This window comes from Mastigoproctus giganteus, chromosome 11, assembly GCF_048544385.1.
Source record: "Mastigoproctus giganteus isolate SK-2022 chromosome 11, ASM4854438v1, whole genome shotgun sequence".
NCBI lineage: Eukaryota > Metazoa > Arthropoda > Arachnida > Uropygi > Thelyphonidae > Mastigoproctus > Mastigoproctus giganteus.
Window position 1 is genome coordinate 133,748,479 of NC_143585.1, and position 23,223 is coordinate 133,771,701.

At 38.6% G+C, this 23,223-nt stretch overlaps 1 protein-coding gene across 1 annotated transcript in view; it reads left to right on the forward strand.

Annotated features, from left to right (window-relative positions):
- The first annotated feature begins 10,705 nt into the window (after positions 1–10,705).
- The window catches only part of LOC150078443 (uncharacterized), a 225,817-nt gene continuing 213,299 nt past the window's right edge, over positions 10,706–23,223 (forward strand). Inside the window, exon 1 of the mRNA XM_090385017.1 lies at positions 10,706–10,804. The gene's annotated coding sequence lies outside the window, so the exon portion shown is untranslated. The remainder of the gene's footprint in view (positions 10,805–23,223) is intronic.

A 23,223-nucleotide genomic window follows, 5' to 3' on the forward strand; every position in this document is an offset into this window, starting at 1 on the left:
AGGTGGTATGAAAAGTCTAGTAGTTTCTACGATTATTTCCCCGAATGCTTGCCATTTAGAATTTATAGTTCGTAATATTATCTGTTGGTCCCACTGCAAAACGTTTAAAAACTGAGACCATCTTGAATACCTTTACGAAAGAAAATCTTTTCCCTTACCCTTGATAGTGGTTACATCTTTAAGAAATTTCACATCGGTACACTGTGTTCACTGCCACTTAGTGGTACCTTTATTTAGAAATTCTTAATGCATGAACCATCAGTGCCACCTTTTGAATTGTTTTCGTTTACTGCCTCTCTAACATGCTAATATAGAAAAAAGTCGCCTAGTAAATCCAGAAAAGTTCTGTAACTGTGTGAGTGACCAAACAAGTTCCGATTAGTATCTGTAAGGTTAAAATCCGCCATTATGAGACATTCCGATTTGCTGGATATTTATTTTATGTGTGTCTGTATTCGTTCATTACACTCATCACAACCACTTAGCCTACAGCAGACTTTACTCTCATTTTTGATTCTTCTCAATGCTTTTGTCACACCAAACTAACTCAACATTGCATGTTGAACAATCTGTTAGTTGTTATAAAAATGCACCCATTGGATGCTTTTATTCGAATGGATAAAATTATCAACTGGATGCATTTTCTTAGATTCTGTATACTTCTCCCCCAACTGAGTCCTGTCTGTCTGTGCTGTACACATTTTACTCACCATATTCAAATTTCGCTTCCCGTCAGTCTGAGTGGCACCATGTTCCGATGTCCCTATAATGTCTGCGTTTAATAACTAACCAATACTTTAAAAAAAAGTATTACTGTCGATATTCTCTGGTGGTCATAATGGTGGTCATTTGGCTTGGAATGAATGGTCATGTTATGATCTATCTTTTACAGAAGTACGGCTTTTTCAGCAGCTGAGTTTGGGTGTCCCAAATTTACTGCTATCTGGAGAATGAACTTGCCCACTATGTGACAGCCTACTATCACAACTCTTCTGAGGGATCTATGTGTTTTTTTACTCGTTCGATTCTGTTCCATCTCTCTGGTATTGAGTGTGCATACTTTTATATTGTACTTTTAATTGGTACTACGATGCCTTGGGAGATCGCCATTTGTGATTGCTGCAATGAATACATTATCAAAGTGATGAAGTATACAGGGTAATATACTTGTTTGTAATGCATTTTGAATTACACGTTTGAGTGATTTAAAAAAAAATGTGTGAAGGGGATGAAAGAAATCTCAAATGAACCTCCAACCAGTTCCCCACGACACATTTTCCACAGATCTCATGGAACGAATGCCAAAAACTTCCATGCCTCACGATGGTAACAGTACTTCATTAGCGTTTCGTAGTAAACTTCTTAGATATCTCTGATAAAGTTTAAGAACCTGTTGGCAATTTCCAGATAAAAGCATAAAAAACAAGCGATCGACGTCAGAAAGGTCACAGATTGACGTCATAAAGGCTGCATTTACAGTAATCTATAAGCGATCTTCAGCTTACAGTGAATGAACAAACCTGAAGTGCGATAAAACGCATCCCACATTTTCAGTAGTACAGTACTTTGTAATTTCGTAGCAGCTAATTGGCTATTCCCGATACAAAACAATCAAGCCGTGGGGGATGAATTTTGAAAAGGGGGTGGGGTATTTTTAAATGAAAAGAATGGGAAATAGCACGTGCATTTAACAATAACAACGAATAATAAATTGACCGTTCCTGCTTCCGTTTCCTTCAGTATTTTTTTTGGCGACCTAAACCTAAGGTCGAGGTAAGCAGGTAATTTGTAGGTGGCACGTTATCCGGTATTTAATCTTCTGTTAGTCGACGCAACATCATACTCGCGAATGATGTCACTGTACAACCGCCGTTCCCTCAATGATGCGATGTGCCACGTCATTCAGAGATGATTTTAATAATGAAATAAAAATAATATTTAGAGGATTATACAATAAATAGATAAGAAAGAAGGTAATTACGGTAGTTACCATCCACTAACCAATTTCTAATCACTTTAAATTTCTTAAGAATACTTAAAATAACATTCAGAAGTCTCTTGAAAATAGTGAATATGTTTGTTTTTTTTTTTAAATAGAAGAATGCAGTTCTTCTAATAACACATGCCGGAATCCCAAATCTACATTTTCCATATGCTTGGAAACATGCAACGCGCAAGTAAGGTTAAGAAATACCTTCCCTTTTATTGAGGAGGGCGCGCATTGAAACTTTGGCATAGGGCTACTTTGCAATTCGTTTATGTCAAATAGTACCATGTGTTGGTCTGCTTCAACACCCAGAACCCTGTCCCCTCCCCTTTTTTTTGAGTACTGTATGGTGTAGCGGTTCTGATATTTCGGCCACATAACAAAGTATGGATCTAAGCTAGTAGAGGATTTACGTCATGATGGTATCCTCCTTATATGTTTCATAGAGTTCCATCTTGATTCACTAGAACTTGTATGAATATACTAAAATGACATGCCCGAATGCACGTGGGTAGCACATTTGTGAAAATCGCTGCCTTCTCCAAACTCTCCAGACTGAGTTCGAGTCCTGTCGATGATGTGAGGAATTTTTATGGGTCTTTTTCACAACGTGGCTGAGTTATTCGGTCTCAGGTGAGGGTAGCATGGTTTTTTCCCACGGTAACTTCGGATTTTCTTCCAGCAAACAGAAAATTAACCTCAGAACACACGCAATTAATAGACAGTATCCACAGAGCAATATGGCCTTAGTCGCTGATGCTCCTAAAACCCAACAACAGGCTAGAATCTAAAATGAAGACGCAATTTCACAGTTTGTGACCCCATAAAGCCAAGTAAACTCAACTCTGATATAGTATAAAATTTGACTCCGCTGTGATAATGCGACTATCTCAAGAGTATAAACAGAAAATACATTTTCTACTTATACTTCAGGACCGGCACGTAGGGTCAGAGGAATTTACAATACAGAAAAATAAAATACAAGAATACCATCGTATTTAACAGTTATGTAGTCATCGTATTTAGTCAGTTCAAATAGATGTACACTTAGTGATCACTGAACTGTGACCACCCCATCCGTAATGGACTATTCCGCAAAACTCACAGAATTAAAAGCCAAACAGCTTCGTACGGTAGCGCAGTGGTAACATGCACCAGGTCGTGCAAATCAAAGTGATAAAATAGCAGTTATAGTAAAGATATCACGGAGTGTCAAAAGGTGCACTTTTGAAACTCCGTGATATCGTTACTCGACTTATGACAAAGTACCAGTTCTACAATCGTGCCGATTGTGGAGCTCGTGCGTCGAGTGCTTACATATCGGTAAAAGCACGTCTTGTCGCTTGCTCACGGCACACTGTGATTAAGATCGATACCGAAGAAAAGTATCGATACCTTCGTTCCCTCCCCGCCTCGCCACCCTATATCTACTCTGGTGGAGCATTGGCATGCCTCACTAAAAACTGGGGCTACCTACCTTATTGGTCCCATATTTCTGTCTCTCAACCCCCAGTCTTCTGGCTTCCCCACCTCTATCTTTACGCTAACGAAAGCCCCACACAACAAAAATTAACGTGCCAAAAATCATTTGAACCCATAATTCGGCATAACAACCTTAGCGATCATATCCCCACGCCAACGGATATGTGTACATGTTTGTTGTTTGTTTGTTATTTGGTTTTTAGGAGCATTAGCAACTAAGGCCATATTGCTCCGGGAATATGCGGTGGTCATTCCCTGACCTTTCAGCATCCTCCGTATTTGGTAGCGATGGTCTTGAACCCCGGTCTAATCAAGAAGCGTGTGCTACGCACTGCTGCTCCTTCCCACCTGGCTACGGAGGCGCCTATATTTGTGTGTGCATCGTCACTAACATAAACTAACCTAAAGGATTTTTTTATTTATTTATTATTTTTATTATTATTATTTTTTAGGTCCTAGCCGCCGAAATCTCAGGAAAGTAAGCGGCAGGACCTGCCAGAGTAAAACAGTCTACTGGGTTCCTGGTCTGCCTCCACGGGGCGTAAGTTGGGAAACGTTGGGCCTCAGCAGGGGTATAACGGCTAAATGACCAGATGAACAAAGGTACACGACACTACACATGAACAAGTCCCTCACACTTTTAAATCTCTGGCATTTCCCAGCGAACTGGTTCACCCACAATGAAAGCAACGCTGAGATAGGGGAAACATCTGGTGCCGTATGACAATAACACACTTTACTTTACTCTACCGAAGAAAAAAAATTGTGGCGTATTTTTAAACTTGATAAAAATTGTCAGCCAATTTGACTTTGATTTGAAAAATGCTCCGGAATCGCATATTAAACACCACACTAATTATTTATCTCCAGAAATTCAGAATGAATTTATTAATTTGTTAGCAACAAAAGTACGAAGTGAAATAACTTACAATAACTAAATGCAAAAAGGCATAATATGTTAAGAGTAAGAGTTTTATATCTATATAATATCGATGTGGATACACCATACATAACTCTTAAGAAAAAACTACGATAGTGATGTGGGAGGCATCATTTCCTCTGTACAATATCTTATACTGTGCTCGATGGTAGGTCAATAGCTTTGAAATGGTGCCGTTTCACTTCCACGAAACAACAGATGACCGCTTGTCGGGATAAAGGAAAACCACTCTTCTAAATCTCTAACAGGATGCTTACAATAGAAGGTTGACCAGAGCCGAATGTCCGAATGTTTAATACACCTTGGTCTGCCCACTGGCTGTGGATATACAGGAAGTAGTTGATCAGCTGGACTTCTCGGTATGTGGGACAAGTAGACGGATAGGTTTTACGGGTCCCACTGAGTTGCAAATGGTAATCTCTTTATCTTTTAATTCGGGCGTAACAACAGTACTATTGCTTGCTTGAAGGCCATGGGTGCGAACGATGTGTACCCAGTTAATTCTCGTAATGCAGTCGTTATATTGAAAATTTTCGTTTCCATAAAACGAAGAAATAAAAAAATTCTAAAAAAAATTCGGTAAAGAATAAAATTCTATTTAGGGAATTCTAAAAAAAATAAGTAAAAAGAAAACGTTTAACTCTAAATAGAAAAATTCGCTATAAAGAAGTTTGTTAAACAGAGGTCCGACTGTATTTATTATTTATTATGATTTTACCAATTATCGAAAAAAGGCGAGTGCGTAGCCACGAATTTGCCAAGGGCGCCGAAAACCTAGCTACGCCTCTGGTGCCGAAAGGGTGAAACCACTTCCCGCCGACAAAACTACAAAGGAATTCGCAAGATGAATGTTTGTGGTGAACGAAGGGTGCAGAGCGTTGTAAGGAGTTAAAGGCTGGTCACTGTGTGACAGCTGACATTGCAATACAATATGGGGAATGCAGAAAAGTGTCCCAAAAGACGATGCGCCGCACATTCAGACATATGGATTCCTCAGCAGATAACCTAAGAAACATCCTCTCCTCACCGGTAATCATCGTCGACGGCGAATGCTATGGTGGTAGTAACACGCTGGTTGGACATCGGAAACGTGTATGCTGGTCGGATGAATCTAAATACCTGGTGCAACACGCCGATGGACGCCTTAATGTGTGGTGCAAGCAACACGAGTCCATGGATCCATCGTGCATGGTGCCCTCTATCCAGGCAGGTGGAGGTTGCTTAATACAGGGCAGGTTTTGCTGGCAAGAAGTAGGACCCTGTTGCGCACGGACCAACGTTTCACTGGTGAAGTCTGCTGGCAGCTCTTAGTAGACTATGTGCTCCATACCATGTTGCATTTTTTTCAGGCAGAAATGGGATCTTCCAAGGCGATAATACTTCATGTCATCGGGCCGCATTGTGCACGAGTGGTGAAGATACAACGCAGTGAATATATTACCCATCTTGATCGACTGATGTTGACCACCCTCAGCAGGCTGATGGAAGCTAATCGTTGCTTTCTAGGCCCCTGTAGTGAAACGGCCATACAGCCAGATTGTCGATTGAGGGGAGTGGATGGGAGGGGATCCTTGAGGTTTGATTTGGCATAGTTGTTAAAAATCATCTGGATCCACTGGGGATTCTGGGGGGAGAAGTCATAATTTCTATTTTCGCCGCTCTCTCTCTCTCTCTCTCTCTCTCTCTAGCATTCTGCTTTATTTTGAAAATATGATTTTAACTAACTGAGACATTTACGCGACTAGGTCTCATGCTGACGAAATGCTGGATAAGTGGACGCCGTACGTTATTTCCGAAGTCCCTTAAATTGAGGTCCGCTAAAACGAGGACTGCATATGCCGCTGATTTTCATATGACTAATAGAACTCTATAACACTTAATATTTAAAAAGATACATCATTATCTGTTAAATAATTCTTTTTTCTTCCCCGAAACATCTATTAAAATTAAATATTTATGGAGAATTTAAAATTAGTTAAAGTCGGTTTTGAGGCACAGACAAAGGAAAAAAAGTTTGATAGGGTAATAACGCCTTTTTAAAATCATTTGTTCCTATTTGACGCTGTTCAATAAATAAACCCTATCTAGTTTTCATAATTTATTATCATTATCAACAATAGAAATGGAACGTAAACTGTATCCCAATTAATGTTACCACTCATGACATTAAAAAATATATATTCTTCGTGAAAATTATTCATTGGCAATGACACCTAACAGTTACTGACTAGTATAAGTATATTTATTATGACGACGAGAACTTTGACATCGGCTTATGTTGTCAATCTTCATAAAGCCTCTAAAGTGGGTGTTAATAACACAGTCCTTTGATAATACAAGAGACTGTGTTAACACCATGGTTCCAAGGCTGTGAACCTAGAGACCTGAAACTTTACATGCATACTAAAAGAACGCTAAGGGTGTGCACCTTTTTCTTTTCTTTTTTTTTAACTTATAGGGACTGGCTAATATCCTTGATTACGCATGCAGATGCAAATTTTCACATTGCGAGATCGAGCCCCTACACTGTCCAAAAAGTGCACGACCCCGCGTTAATTTTGCATTGGTGAATCGGCTGCAATAAAACATTTACAATAAAATTGCAAACTTTTCTGATTTTATTTTATTTTATTTAATAATTCATTTTCTGAATTATTAAAATTTCTAGTTAGTGTTTTACTTAAATGAGGTAAATGTTTCTCTCAGTTAAAATACATTACTTAGATTTTCTTAGTATCGATGTTTCTATTATGTAATTATTGGTTTAAATGAGAAGGCACTTTAAACCAATTTGCTTGGAAGTTTTGCGATTTTTAATACTGTATCGTTATAATAATAATTGTGAAATTTTATTATATTATATTAATTAGTCAAAGTTATAAATGAAAGAGGGCGCCATTATCAGTAAAAAATGCTATGAATATCACTTGGCGAACGAAGAAAATTACGTACATTTTAAATATACTCGTACATACGAGTTTTAAATTGATTTGCTTGAAAGTTTTTTAATATTATTCAGAGAAGTCATAGATTAGCTGGGCTGTTCCACAATTTTCTGTTCAAAATCAAGTTTTTTTAATACATTTAAACGTTTAGCTCTGTAACATTTTTTTTTTTTTTTTTTGCGTTGCAAAATTCAGTTTCAGGGATGTATTGTACAAATAAAATGAAGTAATTGCTATCCATTTATGCACAAATTATAATTGCAGCACTTAACACAAATAACTACATCACTTGCGAAACAGGATACGTTGGCTGGTGTAATGTATTAATATAACTTGAGGGAATAATTGTTAAAAATTGGATGTCTGGTTTTCTGCTCGAGAACAAAGGAGTTCTATTGCCGATTGGTCAGCGTACTGGAAATAAGACCTAAGTGTTCAGTATGTGCACCATACTGTTAATTATATTTTTCTCTTGTATGGTAATCACCAGAGGTGTACTTCACAGCACAGCAGTTTTTTTGTTTTTTTTTCATTCTTATAAATACGATAAAATGACATTGGTTAAGTGAGCTGTCACTCAACACACAACCTGACATTTGATTGATTCTGTTATAGGTTGACGAGTAAGTAAATAATAATAATAAAATAATTCTGTTTGTATTCCAACACGATCACAAAGTCAATCGAGCTTACAGCTAATCATTCTGAAAAAAATATAATAATTACCATATTTAATAGCGCATGTGGTAGAAAATAGAATATTATGCTTGTTGAGTCAATTTAGTGTGCCATAAGCACTGGGAAAACAAAAATGAGAAAAGGAGTGTGTTATATGTCTAATGATTCTGATGAGTATAATTACACAACTATCCAAAGAAATAGAGTGGGCCAGTAAATCTTGAATGTCTCATAATGGGGATTTTAACTTTCTAGATATTGACTGGAACTTATGGGTTGGTCACTCATACACCAGGAAGACTTTTGTGGATTTATTGCATGACTGTTTCTAGAAGCATTTTAGAGAAGTAACAAGAGGAAGCAATGCTCTTGATCTGAATATCAGCAGAGATTGCTGGTTCTGATGTAGGATTTAATTGGAGGCATGACTATAGTCAAGCGTAAGGAGAAGGGCTTTTGCTTTCGTAAGGTTGACTACAATGGTCTCATACAGTTTCTAAATTCTTTGCAGTAGGACTAACTGGTGATACAAGGAGCAAATTCTAAAGGGAAGCCATTCAGGAACGTAATCGCAGACGCTATTAGGCTTTTCGTACCAACTAAGAAATACAGTTCAAGACCTAGTCCTAAACATATGTCAGATGAAACAGTATGACTCGTGTCACAGGAAAAAAAAAAAAATGCATGGTATGCATATAAATTATTAGGTGATAAAGAAGCTTATGGTAGATATAAACTAGTCTGCAATTAAGTCAGAAAGGAAGTTAGGCAAACTAAAGCAGATTACGAGAAGCCTCTCGCAAAGAATGCGAAGAAAAGCAGCAAAGCCTTCTTTACTTATACCAACAGTAGAAGGTAGAGGGGATTGAATCACATTGGTAAACTTGATGTCAATGGTTTAATTATTGATAATCCTGCACAGGTTGCTGACAAACTGAACAGGTATTTTGTATCTACATTCACACATGAGAATTTTTTTTAGGGAAGAGGATGCCAGAAGTTTATCAAACTCTAGCATGGGACTAAATGATTTTGTGATAACTGAGAGGAGAGTGGAAGACAAGCTGTTGAGGCTTAAAACAGGTGCCTGTAGTGGGCGGGAATTATCCAATTATATTAAAAGAGGCAGCAAAGGTGGTAAGAAAACCGTTAGTCATATAATTATGAGTGCATCTTTGGATTAGGGAGGGGTGGCTGCCTGTGGACTGGAGAATATATCCCTAATTCGCAAAGGGGGATCAAAAGGTGGCATGAGTAATTACAAACGTGGTAATTTAACTTCTGTTCCAGGGAAAATAATGGAGTCACTGGTTAAAGAAGCAATGCAAAATCATCCGGACAGGAATGTTTAATTTGAAAGTGTTTGATTCGGAATATTAATTTTAAATCGAGCGCTGCTAAGTCATTCAAGGTTAAAGATTGATTCCTTCTTACATCACATGCGGTGTCATTGCATCTAAAATATTCTAACGTCAAAACAGCGGCTTACCCAAATGATGGGGTTAGAGCCCTTGTATATTACAGTATCTTGTCCTTGGACAAGACACTCTAATATACAAAATTAATATAACACTGTTTAATATTTTATTAAATTTATAATAATTATAAATTATTTATTTAATACTTTTTATTCCATAACTTTTTAAACAGTTGTATCAACTGAGGGTCCTCACAACGATCATTTGGGTACAGAACCAATTAAAAACTTAGTTTTAAAATTTCAGCTTAATTTTATCTAAGTGTTTATTTTATATTATATGTCATACAGTTTCACGTAATTTCAATATAAATAAGCCTTTATTTCGGTTGTATTTCCGAAAGAAAATCAACTTACAGTACATTATACTTAAAACATTTCGGAAATAAGCCAATCAGAATACAAACGCATTCTAAATTTTTTTCTAATTTAACAAAAGCTTGTCCTAAATCCTGTACTGCTGAATGTACAAAAATAGGCATTCAATTCTAAATTTCGGATGGTGTTTTTAAAAGAAATAAATAGGCTAAACGTAACAACCTATCCACCCCACGTGAGGTGGAGTGGATGGAAATTGAATGTTCCACGCTAAGGCGAAATTCACTGCGTGCAAGGCCCGTAAGAGAATCAGTTCGTCATAATGGGGTGACAGAATAGCATCTTTAAAGTTTATGCCTTTGCTACTACATCGTGGAATTGAAAAATGTGCACATTCTGTTAAAATTGGTTGGTTGATTTGTTGTTTTATGGACAAAGCGGCAGCTAGGATCATAATGCGCGAAGTCTAGATTTCCTAGGGATTTAGTGTTTTCGATTCTGTTAAACCGTTCCAGTAGTTTTGAATTGCATGCCTTGTTTTATATATTTCAACCGGACGGGATTACACGAAATCTTCGTTAAAATTAATCAAGTTTTTCATTACGGTAGTAGAAAAAAAATTTCCGGAACTTAATTTTCATATCTGTTTATTTTGAGACAGGTATGGATGAACTCAGACTTTGTGTTGACGTCTGGAAAGGTTTATGCACTCTTCAACAGATAGTTATTTTCGTTTCGCTTTGCCACAACATAGTATTCTGTTATTTCACCATCGCTGTACTCGCCAGTTTTATCCAATGCCGAAATTATTCACGAAGAAACGCAGGTTCAAGTCTGCTCACAAGGTGGAACGTGCTACGATGGAGGTACTGAGGAAAGTCCAAGAGAAAGGCTTGCAAAGTTGCTTCTAACAGTAGCATTTCCATTGGAAGAAGTGCGTATGAGCGGTAGGGGTGTGTCGCTCCCAATCGCAACAGGTAACCCAATTTTTGACATCAATCCGTAATATGTTAACAGCAGCTTAAACTATTGGAGGCTAATAAAAATGACAGCTTATTTGCTTAAAGCTGTAATATATAATTGCAATTTTATTTTATTTCTTTCATTGAATGAGTTATTTCACTACGTACTGCTTTTACAAAGCATTTAATTTAATTTCAGTAAGTTTTAAATAACAGCCATCATTATCGCATGCTCACCTAAGTGAAACCTCTTGGCATTGCCTGTGTCAGGAGGCTAAAAACCTCCCATTAGATTGAATACTCTATAGCAGGGAAAGGGAACCTTTCCAGCCTGCATACCAAGAATAAGCTGAAGCAAAAAGTAGCAGTTGTCGCTGCCATAGAAAAAGCTGAGTTAAATTAGTAAATAGTATTTATCGATAGATTAAAAAAAAAGAAAAGAAAAAAGGTTAATTCCAGTATGTGAGGTTTACCCATGGATCTGTACGATAGCGACTCTGGCACGTGTAGTTCCTTCCATTGCTTCGTGGTGATTGGCTGCTAATCAGTGCAATTTCGTGTTGAGTGCTGTTTTGTGAACGATTTTAGTAGGCAGTGTTTCTTCAATTTTTGCTTGTTAATCGGGTTAATCTTAAGTATAACAAAAAAAAAAAAAAAAGAGGTTAGGTTACATTGTTCGACTTTCGTGAAGGATTCAAAGGAAAGAAATACAATTATTGTATGTGCGTGTGTGTATATATTTATTATTTAAAAAAAAAATATCGCTTGAATCTCTCCAGAAAAGCCGCTAATTATTCACAGCTGTACAGCTACCAATTAGGACGAATCAGTGGGCGGAGATACAAGTAACCAGGAGTTGCTGTCGCAAAGATCTGTGGGTAAGCTTCACATACTGAAGTTTAACCAAAAAAAGGCAACAGTGTTTGAAAGTTTGTAATGGCAGTCTTCGTGCCCAATTACACTTACGCCTTTTACCGCTAGACAGCTAATAGACCGCAAAACCAATTTGGCTTCGAATTAAAAATGCATTTTTTAATATTTTGTATTATTTTTTTATATACTTATGGATAGCTGTGTCTCAGTATATTTTCTTGCATGTGCCACTGGTTCACCCTCCTTAGTCTACAGCGTACTTAAAAGTATTATTTGCGTTGAACAAACATTCACGGTAAATGTTTTCAAGTAGAGGAAAGACACCGTGATAGAAGAAAGCTTTGGTTATCGAGTGCCAGTTTGTCTTAGCGGCAGAAAGTACGTGCGGGGAAATTGAGATCCGCTTGCCACATGTAAGCCAATTTTATGCTGGCTGTGGACCGTTTTTGTTCCCTCTTAAAATAATGTACAAAAGCAAAGCTTAACATGAAGACGGGGGTCTTACTGATTTGCGGATGACCACACATTCCGTCGATTTACTCTACAGTTAGATTGCACAATGTTCCTCCGCTGAAAGTTAATAGGTTAATTTTGAGGCTATGGCTAAGATTAAAAAAATTACAGAGAAAAGAAAGTAAGTTGGTACACCGATTAAATTTCCAGATTATATTAGTGATGATCTATTCTGAGAAAAAATTCGCCCAAATGTTTTAAGCCCAGTTTGTAAAAAAAAAAAAAAAAAAAACTGTACAGCGGTTTTAATTTTTTATATTCGTAGTTCATTTTGTAGTTGGAGTAACGTGAGAGAATTATGCGGAACTTAAAGTGAAAACAGAAAATCAAGTTACACAAGCATATTACCCAGAGGGGGGTTGAGTATATTGTACAATCGGACGGTAAGTATTTTCAGGTCAACAAAATGGGTCGTAAGTTTGTCCCATAAGGAATGGAAAATTTAACACGAGGAAGGTTTATACTGTTTAACTTGGCTTTTTATTCTGTTATTGTATTGCACCTTGTCTCTTTTAAACATTTCGTGCTCTTCGGGCAAGTGGAGGGACTCCCCAACATGGCCTTTAACTTTGTTCAGTGCTTGAATGGAAGGGCAAAAGCAAGATTTGCAAACTTTTTTTTTTTTTTTTTTTTTTGCCCATTGTTATAAAAAAGCGGATATGTTGCAAATTTCTGAATTTTTATGTATATTTTTATAGTTAGATGAGGCGAAGGGTAAAAATATGGCCAGCTCCATGACCTTTTAATCCCAGTCACACCCAAATATTCGGTAAACTAGTTTTCCTTTATTACTTTGACAGGTAACAAAAAGAAACAAAAAAAAAAAAACCCGTGAGCAAACATTTTTAAAACGTTAAAAATTAAAAATGGTAACATGATGGTGGAAATTACTATCATATGCAGCATAAATACATGACTAAAAACAAAAATATGAAAAAAACAAAACGAAACTTCATGACTGAACTAAATAAATCCAGAGGGGTGTGGCTGATCGGGGAAATCTCAGGAGAATGATCGCTATAATATTCAGCATGACACAAGGCTAACTAGGATTAACCATCAGTTTATTGCATGTTGTACAGGGTTCGGTAACCTTTGAGGCGTGGTGTTGTTTCAAAGGCTACTGTCTCTGCTACCAGTGACGAATTTTCGAAATCGGGGGGAAGGAGTAACGTTGATGCGTAAGATTGAATAACCTTGTTAATTAATGTCGTTTCATAAAAATGGATGCATATGGTGAATTTTTAGCTTGGGTATGTTTCGCTTTGAAATTAAGTTGAAGGCTGGGCACGTCTACGTTATGCATTCCTTTAAACATTCAAAGTGGCTACAAAAGATATTTCGCTCTTTAAGACAACGATAAGCAATTTAATTTTGAATGAAGTCGGGAAAAGGTGCCTAAGAGTAACTGGAGCTTAGAGAGTTAGATTTCGAACTGGATGCATTAAGAAAGATGATGATCAAGGAAGAATCCAAAGAGACAGACCACGCTTAGAAGTGAATAGATTTGAACATGGAACAGCGGAATAGTTTTTGAAGGCAGTGCGCATGTGCGTAATCGTCTGAATGCAATAAAGATATCTTTCTTAAGGATGAGTAAAGACGAGCTCGCAGAGATATTTCAATGACTCGTGATGAAAGCAAAAGAGGAAGATATTTTATCATACATGAATTATGGAGTACGCATTACGATTTAGATCAAAATTGTGATAGTGTTTGGAGATGTCCCTCTAACAAAAAATTTCACACTGCCCCTCGATAGTCTTTGTCCATGATATGCAGGAAATTTGCTAGCAGGAATAAGGAAATGATTATACCTTTTGTAGAAAGCAATGGTTAAGGTTCATCTTGAGGACTGCATATAGGTTTGGAGGCCTCATTTTAGGAAGGATGAAGATCTTCGCAAACGAGCTCAGAGAGGGGTTGGAAATTGGTTAGGGGAACAGACTCTGCAACTTCCAGAATTGAAGAGTTTCTCTTACCAAGAAACTCTTCAGTTCTGGAAGTTGCAGAGTCTGCAGACTAGGCACTTGCGAAGTGATCTGATTGAGTTAATCCATTCAAAGTTTGAAAGCTTTGAATGGATTAGATAGCTCAATGCTGATGGAATCCTTTCTCTTGCTCAGATAACACACATAAGGAAACAAATTCAAATTGAGGAAAGATGGTTGCAGGATAAATAAATAAAAATAAATAAATTTTCTGTTTATACTCCTTCACGACAACTCAGTCAGAGGAGTTCACAAGATAGAGAATACAATACAAGAAACAGCACCGCATTTAGCAGTTACGGATTTGTACGAGCTTGTGCACGTTCATAAGTACACGTACTTTGAGCGGTCATTCAAGGCACGTGGCTTATGCACCTTCGGTATTGACCACTCAGCTACGGCAATACATGTGAGGAAGTTTGTCTTCAACCAACGGCTGGTTAATTGTTGGAGAAAACTTCCATCTGGTGTTGTGGAGGCGGATAGTTTAAATAAATTCAAGGAAGAACTAGACAAAGCATTTTCCGTTCTTCCTTCAATGGAAAATGTTTTTTTTTTTTTTGGCTGATGCTTTGTACAATTGCTTTCTTATATCATTTTTTACTGAAGAGAAGATCACCTGAACCTCTTTTCTGACTCTACAGACATTGTGAGACACCACTGGCTGGCTGTACTCAAACGTTCACTACTAATTCTTATTCGTTGTTATTGTGCGGTTTTAGGTGCATCAGCAACTTAGGGCATATTATGTCCTATACTATATGTCTGTAAATTGCATGTGTTCGATCTGCTGTTTGCAAAAGCGACTAACTCAGCCACGTTGGGGAACAGGCCCTAAAAATTGCTCGCATCATTGACAAGATTCGAGCTCGGGTCTTTTCCATCTGGTGTTGGGAGAGCGGTGATTATACTAACTGTGTAATCACGAGGGTAATTCGTATTCTAAAGCGCTAATTAAATAGGAAGGGTGCAAGAATATTTACTGATGCAGTGTTAGGCAGGTCGAAAAACTGCTAGTTTGGGAGATACACAGACTAATAGATTAATAATAGCAGCATGCAGAGTTGAAGGTGATTCATGAAATGCTTCTATTGGAACAAACAGAAGCCTGGAAAGCAAAATGCCGGATGTGCCAAGGACTGCTGGGAGTCATCATTGAACAAATAAACACATGGGCTATGTTAGGGTAACTAAGAGTAAGAACAGGTGCATGTCTATTTGCATGTATTTATTTACTAGGAGTATAGTAAATAAATTTGAAGTGCTAGTCAAGACATAAAATGCGGATATTGTTGGAATATCAGAGACGCTGTGTCACACAGATATAGGGAATGGAGAATTTGAATATAGGGAGTGCAATTGGTACAGAAAGGAGAGACAGGACAGGAAGGGAAGAGGGTTATGCTATGAGTTAAGAAACGTATAAAATCTAAGGAAGTGCATTCAGTTCACATGGGTGAACTGAATGCAATGTTGAGTGCAATGTTGAGTCAATTCGGTGTGACATCACCACTGGGAGAGCAGAAATGAGAGCAGGAGTGTGTTATTGGCCTAATGACCCTTATGAATACAACGAAAAACTGTACAGACAAATAGTGGGACAGTAAATCCGGATGTCTTATAATGGGGGATTTTAACTTTCCAGATATTGACTGGAACTTGTGGGTTTTATTTGGATGATTGTTTTCTACAGCAGCATGTTCGAGAGGCAAGCGATAAAAATGTACGAGAAACTACCATCAAGGGTAAAGCGAAGGGTTTTTGATTTCACAAAGGTGACTATGGTAGTCTCAGACAGTTTTTAAATTCTATATAGTGGGGCAACTGATGATGTTACCAACAGCAAATTCTAAATGGAAAGCATTGAAGGAATTAATCTTGGGAGCTGCTAGGCTTTTCATACCAAATAAGAAATGCTGTTCAATAAATACTATTCAGATGAACTAATGAGACTCGTGGCATAGAATAAAAAGGCATGAGATGCATGTAAATTATCAGGCGACACTAGAAGCCTATGGTAAATATAAGGTACTCTGCAATCAAGTCACAAAGACGATTAGGCAAGCGAAGGCAAATTACGAGAAATCTTTGACAAAGGATGCTAAGAAACACAGCAGCTTCTTTACTTATGTAAACTCTATAAGGAAATGGATGAATCAGATTAGGCCACTTGACATAGATGGTTCGACTTTTGATCCTACTGAGGTAGCTGACACATTGAATCAGTATTGTGCATGTACATTCATACATGAGGAATTCTGCAGGGCAGTGGAGGCCACAAGTTTATCAAACTATAACTGGGAGTTAAATAATTTTCTACTAACTGAGAGGAGAGTGGAAGAGACATTGTTGAAGTTAAAAATAAGAAAAGCGCCTTGGAATGAATGGGATCTATCCAGTTATATTAAGGGAGGCAGCAAAGGAGATAAGCAAACCCTTAGCCGCAATTTTGAGAGCATCTTTGGATTCATGACAGGTCCCTGTGGAGTTGTAGGCGTGCAAATATCTTTCACATATCAAATTTACCCTTAATGCCACAAAGGGTGACACGAACATTACATATTGTTAGCTTAACTTCTATTCCGGGGGAAATAATGGAGTCACTGGTTAAAGAAGTAATGCAGGACCATTTATACGGACTCCCTATTAGTTTTATTTCAGACACAGCATGGGTTTGCTAACGGGAGATCTTCTCTGACTAGTTTAACTGAATAATACAATGTGGTCACAAAGGAACTGGGTGTAAAAATAATTTTGGTGCTATATATTTGGATTTTAGAAAAGCTTTTGATACTGTAGCACATAAAAGACTGCTGTACAAATTGGAGCACTGTGGCATTAAGGGCAAGTTGCTGTAATGGACAAAGGGAAGGTTGAGCGGACGAAGACAGAGTGGCAATCAACGGACATTGCTCTTCTTGGACTGATGTTATTAGTGAAGCTCCTCAAGGTTCGGTGTTGAGCCCATTGTTGTTTTCTATATTTATTTATGCTATTGATGAAGGTATATCAGGCTTAATGTCGAAGTTTTCAGGTGATACAAAGGTTGGCGGGGTTGTTAATGACAGTATCCTATTGCAACAGGATATATAAAAGTTAGGCAGATAGGCTGAGAAGTGGAAATGAAATTTAACATTGACAAATGCAAAGTACTATACAGGGTGTTTCAAAAGTGATGGTCAATAATTTAAAGGTGAACTGTACAGACTACAATATATGCAAAAAAAAAGCTTAGTAAACATGGGTTCTTAAGTGAATCGTTTTCGAGATATAGCACATTTCTAGTTGGGATTCACCACTGACAAGGTGCATTGTAGAGAGTTGAGATCCACCACTGACTTGTTTATGTTAGGTTATGCTCATTTTCTCCATTTCCTTTCTCTCAATGCTCCGAGACGTAGCAGGCATACTAGTACTTGTCAAAGGATAGTCAACATGGAAAGAGGTTACAGCAACGAAGCCTATGCGGACATGCACTTCATGTATGGTAAAGCCAACGGCAGTGCACTCGAGGCTGCACGTTTGTACCAAGAAGCATTTCCCCGCCGAAGGCAACCCAACAGGCGCACATTCATCAGGGTTCATCAACGCCTTAGAGAACATGGAGTACGAGCAGGTAGGCCCAGAAGCATAATACCTGGTGTTGAGGAAAGGGTGTTAGAAAGAATAAAAAAAAAAAAAAAACTATTATTTTTAGGCCACCCGAATAATTAAATTCAATGCGTGTGTTCTATGGTCGATTTGTCGCACGAAAGACCCCAGATTCTGGGGGAAAAACCTTGCTGTATACGCCTGAGACTGACTAACTCAGCCACGGAGTGAAAAAAGCCCATTAAAGTCCCTCGCGTCATCGACGGGATTCGAACCCGGGCCTTTTCCACCCGGTGTGGGGAGGACGGTGACGATACCACTGTGCTACCCACGCAGACTGTTAGAAAGAATAGAACAAAATCCAGGAATTTCGACAAGGAGGGTTGTTCTGTAAGAGCATGTACTAAATCATAGCAGTGTGTGGCGAATTTTACATCGCCAATTACTGTAATCCTACCATGTCCTGCGTGTACAAGGTCTTAGCAATACAGACTACCCTCACAGAGTGAACTTCTGCCAGTGGATGCAACAACAGTGTGTGCCGAACCCCCAATTTTTAAACAACGTTTTGTTCACTGACGAGGTTGGGTTTACTCGTGATGGTATTTTTAATTTTCATAACTGTCACATTTGGTCCGACGAAAATCCTAATGCATTTCACGAGTCACGACATCAGCAACGTTTCTCGTCAAATGTCTGGGCAGGACTACTAGGAGACCGTCTGATTGGACCACACTTTCTGTCAAACAGGCTGACAGGAGAGCTGTACCTTCACTTCCTGCAGAATGTTCTTGCAGACCTCCTTGATGATTTATACATGATGGTGCACCACACATTTTGCTCGAGTTATGACTCGTTATCTAACTAGAAGGTATGGTCAACGGGGGATAGGTAGAGGTGGGCCTGTAATGTGGCCTCCCAAATCACCAGACTTAAATCCTATGGATTTTTGTATCTGGGGTCATGTAAAAAGCTTGGTGTACACTTCTGATTTTAACACAGTTGAGGAATTGCAGAGTCGGGTTGAAGGAGCCTTTCAGCAAATCAGAAATGACCCAGGAATGCCTCAGAGGATTCGCAACTCAAGGGTGTTGCGAATTTTGAACACCTTTTGTAACATGCAACATCTGTAAAATCCTGTGGTGTTGAAAATAAAAATATGTACTATCTTATGTTTAAAAAAAACCACCCTTAACAAAGGATTCGCAGCTTTTTTGCTAAACTAGTGCTCCCATAGTCAGTGGCGGATCTTAACAGAAAATGTGGATTATCTCGAAAACAGTTCATTTGCGGACCGATGTTCATTGGGACTTTTTTGCTTATTTTAGTTTGTACTTTTCACCTTTAAATTATCGACCATTATTTTTGAAACACTCTGTATATGGGTTGGTTGATTGATTGATTTTTGGTTTTTTATGGCGCAGTACTGCATATGGGTAGCAGTAACCCCAGTAACGTACCAAGTGTGTGGTACTACACTCAGGGTAGTGGAGAATGAAAGAAACCTGGGGGTTATTGTGCAGTTAGATATTAGCATTAGCATTAGTAGAGGCATTTGATGCAAGAAAGCAAGCTTATGCAGCATCAGCCAAAAAAAAAAAAAAAAAAGTAACATAAATAAATAAAAATAACCACTTCCACTTCACCCCTCTGTTCGTTCGAAATACCTGTCCAGCTGAGCCTTAAACTTATTTAGGCTATCAACTTCCACGACAAGGGATGGAAGTCTGTTCCACCCACCAACCACCCGCTGGCTAAAGGCAAATTTCCGCACATCTATCCTACATCTGTCTTTCCTCAATTTGAATTTATGCCCTCTCAGGTGATTTTTCTGAGCTAGAGGAAGAATCCCATTAGCATTAAGCATGCTCAAACCATTCAAGGCTTTGTACACCTCTATCAGATCACCCCGCTGGTGCCTAGTTTCCAGACACTGTAATTTGCAAAACTTAAGCCTTTCTTCGTAAGAGAACCCCTTTGTCCCATTCACCAATCTAGTTGCCCTTCTCTGTACTCGTTCCAGCAGCTCTACATCCTTCCTGAAATGAGGCCTCCAGGCCTGTATACAGTACTCTAGGTGTGGCCTGACCATTGCCTTATACAAGGGAATAATCACCTCCTTATCCCTGCTAGAAAAATTCCTATATATCATTGACAATACACCATGAGCTACTCTTGCAGCTCGTCTGCACTGCTCAGAGAACTTCATATCTGCCTGCACCACCACCCCCAGGTCCCTTTCATTCTCTACCACTGTCAGTGTAGTACCACAGAGTTGATACGCTGCTCTGGGGTTGCTGTTTCCCATATGTAGTACTTTACATTTGTCAATGTTAAACTTCATTTGCCACCTCGAAGGCCATCTGCTCAACCTTTCCAAATCCTGTTGCAGCAGCATAGTGTCAGTAGTGTCCTTGACAACCCTGCCAACCTTCGTATCGTCTGCAAACTTGGACATTAAGCCTGATATACCATCATCAATATCATTTATAAATACAGAAAACAATAAAGGCCCCAATACTGAACCCTGAGGGACTCCACTAATAACATTAGTCCACGATGAGCAGTGTCCATTGATTACCACTCTCTGTCTTCTCCCCCTCAACCACCCCTTTATCCATAGCAGCAACTTGCCTCCAATGCCACACTGCTCCAATTTGTGCAGCAGTCTTCCATGTGCAACAGTATCAAAAGCCTTTCTAAGATCCAAGTATATAATATCAAAGTTATTCCCTGCATCCAGTTCTTTTGTGACTGCATCATAGTATCCAATCAAATTGGTCAGGCAAGACTTCCCCTTAACAAAACCATGCTGTGTCCTAGCTATAACTGAAGTCTTGTCTAGATGATCCTGCAGTGCTTCTTTCACCAGTGCCTCCATTAATTTTCCGGGAACAGAAGTTAAACTCACAGGTCTATAATTACTTGTGTCAGCCTTTGATCCCCCTTTGTGAATTGGGGTCACATTTGCACATCTCCAGTCAATGGGTACCTCCCCTGAGTCCAAGGAAGCTCTCATAATTATGGCTAAGGGTTTGCTTACCTCCTTTGCTGCCTCCTTTAATATAACTGGATAGATCCCATCCACCCCAGGTGCCTTTCTTGTGTTTATCTTCAACAATTTCTCCTCCACTTTGCTCTCAGTTATTACAAGATTCTCTAGCTTACTGCTAGAATTGAATACACCTCTGGCATTCCCCTCGCTGAATAACTCCTCATGTGTGAATGTCGATGCAAAATATTCATTTAGTTTGTTAGCTACCCGAGCAGGGTCATCAACAGTTGACCCATCGATCTCAAGTGGACCAATCTGATTCATCCCCTTCCTTCTAGAGTTTACATAAGTAAAGAACTCTTTGCTGTTTTTCTTTGCATCCCTTGCCAAGGATCTCTCGTAATCTGCCTTCGCCTGCCTAACCTCCTTTGTAACTTGGTTACAGATCAACTTGTATCTATCATAGGCGTCCGTGTCACGTGTTAATTTGTATGTATCCCATGCATTTTTCTTCTCTGCCATATGCCTCATTAGTTCATCTGACAACCATTTAGGCCTAAACCTTGAACAATATTTCTTAGTTGGTATGTAAAGCCTAGTAGCTTCCACGATAAGTTCTTTGAATGCTTCCCATTTTGAATTTGCTGTTGGCAATATCATCAGTTGATCCCACTGTATAGAATTTAAATACTGTCTCAGTCCATTGTAGTCGCCTTTACGAAAGCAATACCCCTTCCCTTTACCCCTAATGGTAGTTACCTCTTTGAGTAACTCCCACTTCAGCACACTGTGATCACTGCCACCAAGTGGTTCATTTATCTGCAGATTCTTAATGCATGAAGAATCACTACTGATAATCAAATCAAGAGTATTACTCCCTCTAGTTGCTTCCCGAACATGCTGATGTAGAAAACAATCATCCAATAAATCCACAAAAGCCTTGCTACTGTGTGAGTGACCAGCCCCCAAATTCCAGTCAATATCTGGGAAATTAAAATCCCCCATTATAAGACTCTCTGGTTTACTGGCCCACTCTATTTCTCCGAACAGTTTCTTATTATACTCATCAGAGTCATTAGGCCTATAGCACACTCCTACTCTCAATTTTGATCTCCCAATGCTTATGTCACACCAAACTGACTCGACACTGCACTGTCCAGCGATGTCGACTGGCTTCACTTCCTTGGATTTTATGTGTTTTTTAACTAATAGCATAACCCCTCCTCCCTTCCTATCCTGTCTATCCTTTCTGTAGACATTGTACTCCCCAAATTCCAGTTCTGCATTTCTTATATCTGTGTGACACCACGTCTCTGAAATCCCCACAATATCTGCCTTTGATGTTTTGAGCAATACCTCAAATTTATTTACTAAACTCCTAGCATTGGTGTACACACAAGTATACATGCACCTGTTCTTTTTCTTAGCTACCCTAACACAACCCATGTGTTTACTTGTACCCCAATGATTCCCAGCAGTCTCTGAAATATCCTGCATCTTATTTTCCAGGCTGCGGCTCATTCCAATAGAAGCAGTGCAAGAATCACTTTCACCTCTGCCAGTGGCTACTGTTAATCTATTAGTCCTTGTATATGAAGTTTTATGATCAGTGCAGACATGCTGCCAGGATAGCTCATGGGGGTTTTGTTAATGATATACGGGAATTTTGCTAGCAGGGATAAGGAGGTGATTATCCCTTTGTATAAGGCAATGGTCAAGGCAACTTAAGTACTGCATACAGATCAGGAGGCCTCATTTTAGGAAGGATGTAGAGCTGCTAGAACGAGTACAGAGAAAGCAACGCGATTGGTGAGTGGAACAAAGGGGTGCTCTTACCAAAGAAAAGTTACAGTGCTGCAAATTGCAGCGTTCCCCAACTAGGCACCTGCGAGGTGATCCGATTGAGATGTATAAGGCTTTTAATGGTTTGCTAAGCTCAAAGCCGATGAGATTCTTACTCTTGGCACTTTCTAGACAAGTCGTATGTAGAAAGCTCCAATATAAACCATATAAGTAAGTTGAAATTGTTAATTACTTGCTATTCTCTTCTGTCACGATTGGAAGCATTTCTAGAACTCGTTTGCCGATATCAATTAAGTAAATATGATTATCTATTTATTATCATTATTGTAAATATCTTGAAAAATTGCATAAAATTGTGTGATGTATATTTCAAAACATCTGTATTTCAAAATTTTGAAATATATTTCAAAATATATTTACCTTGGGTAAATAAACTGATGATGATAATAATAATAATATCAACTACCGTCGATTGGTACCATTGGGGTAAGCTGCTAAACTTATTCCGAAGACTCAAATTATGTCCTTTAAAGTTTTGATATTTGACAATATAAAGAAGTCATAGCTAAATTTGAAGAGAAGGCTGTTCAATCTGAGTTATCAGTTTCATTCCAGACTTTGCTCTACTAATAATGTAGTGTGAACCGGCTCGTTTTCGACGGGCAAAT